Source organism: Lactuca serriola, chromosome 6, assembly GCF_051521515.1.
Source record: "Lactuca serriola cultivar US96UC23 chromosome 6, Lser_US96UC23_V15, whole genome shotgun sequence".
Classification (NCBI taxonomy): domain Eukaryota; kingdom Viridiplantae; phylum Streptophyta; class Magnoliopsida; order Asterales; family Asteraceae; genus Lactuca; species Lactuca serriola.
In genome coordinates this window covers 97,225,724-97,231,200 of record NC_136413.1, presented here as the reverse complement: position 1 = coordinate 97,231,200, position 5,477 = coordinate 97,225,724, and positions in this window count along the sequence as shown.

The following is a 5,477-nucleotide window of genomic DNA, read 5'->3' as shown; positions in this document are numbered from 1 at the left end:
CAAAGAACAATATAACAAGAACAAAGAACAATGACAAGAACAAATGTAACATATAGATAGTATGAAGATCGACTAAACCTATAGTTTTAAACTTCGGTGAAAACAAGCCAAGACCTATTGGTTTTATTTCAAGATCAATACTTGGAAACGCATCCCAACAAAGACCAAATTTGAATTGTACACAACAAATCGATATGAATAACTATTCAATTCCATAACTTCAATCGATTCATGCTACATACAACTGAAAGACAATGGATTTTTATATCCTTAGAAAGATAAAAGTAAAATAACTTAAAAGACACCTAATTAACTATGCCAATTAAAGGCTTATTAAGATGCTAATAAAAGACTAATAAAATGCTATTAAATGTTGGTCTTGGAAAGTAACATCTTCGAAGTAGTTGCATTGGTAAATGATGTCTTGGGAGAAGTTGTCTTGGGAAGTGGAAAATACAACGCTTCAATTCCCATGGCTTCCTTAAAAACGCCATGTGTAAAGTAGTAGCATCGAAACCCAAAGAAATTCGCAACCAAGTCATCATTCGCATCCATATGTCCCGTTGGTACTGGGTTTTCCATTGGAACCAACAATAAGTGAGTCGCATCCATACACACTATCGCAACCAGATTCCTTTTCACAAGAACCCATTAACTAATGTGAATCACATTGAAATGATCACCAGACGAATGTGACAGACTACAACTGTCTGCAACCAGTCACAACCATCTCATTCGCAATGTGCCAGTCCAAACGACTCCAATACGCTCTGATTGTTTTGACCCATTCGCAATGTCTCATCCAATCGCACTGTAAACAAGCAATTCAGATTCCAATGTGTTCCAATGGTTTGTAACTAATCGTAACACCTCACAACACAATCCATTATTCTGATTTCAAAACTAAAAGCTTTACTTTCCATTGCAATTGACCATCGGACCTAATTGAGTACGGATTACATATAGCCTTTGGAGGATCGCCACCCAAATTTGCATCACCCCCTCCTTATTTAAATGGAATTGACCTCAATTCAGAAAGGTTTCATCAACAAGATACAAACTTCTAGGCAGTTTTCTCTCAATTTTGATTAGTCTATCTTCCACCATAAACTTTTAGTACCAAGAATGCAATAGTTGAATGCTTGAAAACACAAGGATGCTTACCTTTGAAACAATACTCATCTGGAAAAATATTGTCTCCATGGGGACCACCTACACATTTTATGGATACATCTTTAACATCAACACCATCCCCACAATAGTTCTCATCTTTCATGGGAGTATGGAAGTCCTGTTTATTTCCGATTGACTTCCTTGCTTTGTGAACCTTGGTCTTCGAATTCCATTCCCCTTTTGAAACAACAAGGAATGAACTCTTCTCCTGCTTCACATAGAATCTTTAAGACCTAGGGGCTTCAAGTGCATGTTTAAAATTCACCAAATATTCTTCCATGCTTTTGTAATACACGAAGATATCATCCTGGTATACAACCATGAACTTGAAAAGATAAAAGAGATTTGGCCATATCAACATAGGAGCAACAACCATATGTTTCGCATTCATTCCTAACAACATCGTAACATATCGATCATAAAAAAATGACTTCCTTCCATTCGCAATGACACAAACATTTCAATCGCATCAATACAGCTAAACCGATCGTAATGACAGTGCCTCCCTTCCGATTGCAACAACGTCACGATTCTATTCGTAATGTTACTATTCTGTTTGCAACTACATAACCATTCAAAACGATGCAACCCATCACAACGATGATGACTTCCTTCAGATCGCAGCGATTTTACTCCTTGTAACGAACTAGGACAATGTGGGATTCTTTTCTTCACCGATATGCCTTTTCTCCACATATACACATTCTTCTTCAAACAACTTGAAGAACTTTTTGAATTTACTCCCAACCACACTTTCCATTCATGGAATGAAAACCATTTTCTCACCTTCTCATGAACACGATTAGGACCCTAAAAATTAACCTTGTGAAAATGGAGCATGTTCAAGACTCGTTTTTATTTTTTCTATGCATTTTGGTGTCATACAACTATACAATGAACACATATGTATTAACTATATTATTAATGCAATGGATGTTGTTGCTTGTTTTTACTATTGTCCATTCTTATGATATTGTACATGACGTCCTCCACCCACGAATGTTTCTGCCATCTCGGTTTGGGGGTGTGACAGATTAGTATCAGAGCATTGTTTATAGTTAACTGAGTATATCAACCCATAAAAGATATACAACTATAAATACAATGGGATTAAAACACTCTAACCAAGAGTTATACTTTTTAAATATAACAAGTATTTTACTAAAGTATACATACATGCATACATACCAGAACAATGTCATACTAGAACAGAACAAAAGTATTATGATTGTTGAACAGCACGGGTACGCTTGGGAATATATAATCAAGTCTGGGATTGATATAGCCTGATCAACTATATCTATCCGAGAAGTAATTAGCATATGCCTAGGAATGGAGGTGGTGCTGCAACAAGTCTACAAACTTACCAACTCTATTATTACAAAGAAACGCTAGAACTTAACATAAACTTAAAATACTATAGGAGTATTTTGTGGTACTATAATTTACTTATGTGAAAACTAAAAAGACCCTTACTAGTAGGTCTATAGTTGTTAAGTGGATACACTAAGGTTATATGTGACTAAGATGCTATAGACTTAGATTATGTGATCTTCACTTTACTTCTTAGTTCTTATTTGGTTGGGGTCTTAATGTTGGGTCACTTATTCGAAGGTCTATTATATCTTTGTTATAGATAGCTGGTATGCACTACGTAATTATAGAAGTAACTTGTAAGGATCACCCTATAAATATCTTTAGGAATACACCTATTATATGTCTCTTACACCCGTATTCTCGCTTAGATAACAGGGCTGGATTTCATCTGCCAGGAGACCCGTACTTTCCTAACCAAGGGGACGGTGGATGGCTCGAAGCTGAACTAGAAGAAGATAACCATGTGGTCCCAGTAGAAGAAGACCCCGAGGAGAGTTCTGAGGAAGAGAACGAAGAGAAAGTTCAATAAGACTCCGACTCAGAACCAGAGGTCTATAATCCACCTCAAGTTACCCAAAATCCTAACCCTCGACAGGATTTTCAAAGCCCGACGCCTCTCCGGGCAGTAAACTTGGGAAGGTGGACTCATGAACAGGGACAACCACCTCCTTATAATGGGGACGAAAAGCTTTTACAACTTGAGCGAGGGAGGCTTAGGTGACAAAATCCTCCCTATCTTGGCTCTTCGTGTTGCTCGCAATGTTAAACAAGGAAGAGCGATCATCAACCAAGTCATGGAGATTAGGGCTAACTCATGAGTCAACATAGTTTGCCTCCACCATCTGAACAAAGACCAGGAGTTAATAAGGACTCGCACTGATGCACTACAGATGGAAATGAATGCCATCCGATCCAATGTTAGAGAACTTCGAAGAGCCAAGTGGCCTTGGAAAGACGTGTGTGGGAAACAGAACACCAGTTGGCTGAATCTAGGGCAGGATTTAGTACTAATCATAACAACACTCCTCGTGAGTGGATCATACTCTACTCACTCTTTTGGATATAGATTAAGCCTACTTATAGACTCTATTATTATTCTCTTGTTTATGATTAGACCTTGAAATTTCATTTTCATTAGGTCTTTATGTTGTCTAAGTTTTCTCTATGTTGGTATGTTGTAGACCTCTTACAAGGTCAAATTTTCCGAACTCTGTACATCTATATTACCAATGGAATCGACAGGCATCTAATTCTCTTTGAAGGTTTCTATCCAAATCCATTCACTTTCTAATTATAGACCACTATTGCAAACATTTAAACTGATACATGTTGAACTAGGGTAAATGAGTTCAAGGAACACTCACATTATAATCAATATTGACATCTTACCATTACCTTCATTTTTATAAACTTATAGTTAAAATATGCCTCCTCGTAAATCAAACAGATGCAATCCACCAATAACTTCAACTAACCCACCACCACCTCCACCACAATTCGATCCTGTAGTTTTTCAAGCTGCAGTGACTACGGCTGTGACGACAGCCTTAACTCAGATCAACACTAGCGGTACTAGTAGGGGTGGAACGAGTATTAAATCTACCCATGGAGATAGTCATGGACACCCTAGGGAGTGTTTGTATAAGGACTTCACTAACTAAAAACCCAAAACCTTTAACGGAAACGGTGGAATCATTGCTCCGTCGCAATGGTTTGAGAAAACGAAGTCTATCTTCGAGATCTGCTCCTTCCTTGTAGGAAGCAAAGTAAAATTTGTTGCCTGCACCTTCACTGACAGGGCCCTCACATGGTGGAATGGCCATGTCAAGTCACTTAGACTCACAGTGGCTAACTCAATGGGCTGGGAGACACTGAAAGATCTAATGATGGGGGAATACTACCCGAAGGGCGAAGTATAGAAGCTAGAACAGGAACTTTGAGGCCTTACTATGAAAGGCTCTGACATAGTAACTTACACTACTAGGTTTAGTGACCTAGCGACTCTATGTCCAGTGATGGTCTCCAAGGAGAGTAAGAAGATCGAGAGGTACATCTGGGGACTGTTGCCTCCATTACAGGGGAATGTATTATCTTTGTACCCCTTTACATTCGATAGTGCCAAACACTTGGCACAGAGACTCATTGACCTGGAGTCCGTTCACAAGTAACAACCCCTTTCTCAGAACAAGCCAAAGAGAATGACAACAAGAGAAAATTTTGGGACAGAAAGAAGAACTAATTAGCACAGAACTCCGCCAAGAAACAGTAGATTGTGGCTGTTCATGCCGCAACAACCCATGTTGTCCTTGCACCTGCAAAACAGTATGCTGGAAGTCTGCCGAAATGCAACAAGTGCAACTTCCATCACAATGGACCTTGCCGAGAGATGCAATGTGCTAACTGCAGCAGGAAGGGGCACATTGCCTGTTTCTGTAAGGCACCGACAAGACCAATCACCTAGGTCCCTGGTATTAGTGTAGGCCATGCCTGCTATGGGTATGGAGAAGTTGGACACTACAAAAGGAACTTTCCAAAAGTAGGGAATATTGGTGGAGTAAGGAGAGTTTTGGCGATTGGTCATGAAGAAGCCGTGGCAGACCCTACGGTGGTCACGGGTACATTTCTCCTCAATAACTCATATGCATGCATATTATTTGATAGTGCAGCGGAGAGGATTTTCGTGAATCAAAAATTTAAACACTTACTTAAACAACCACCACAAGCACTAAAAGAAACGTTCATCGTAGAAATGGCTAACGGGAAGACTGAGAGCACTAATTAAATATACATAGGATGCACCCTCACTCTAGATAGCTATTCATTTCAAATCAACCTCATGCCTGTCTCAATTACAAGTTTCGACGTCATCATCGGCATGGATTGGTTGAGTCTTCATCGTGCTGACATCCTGTGTTTTGAGAAATTCG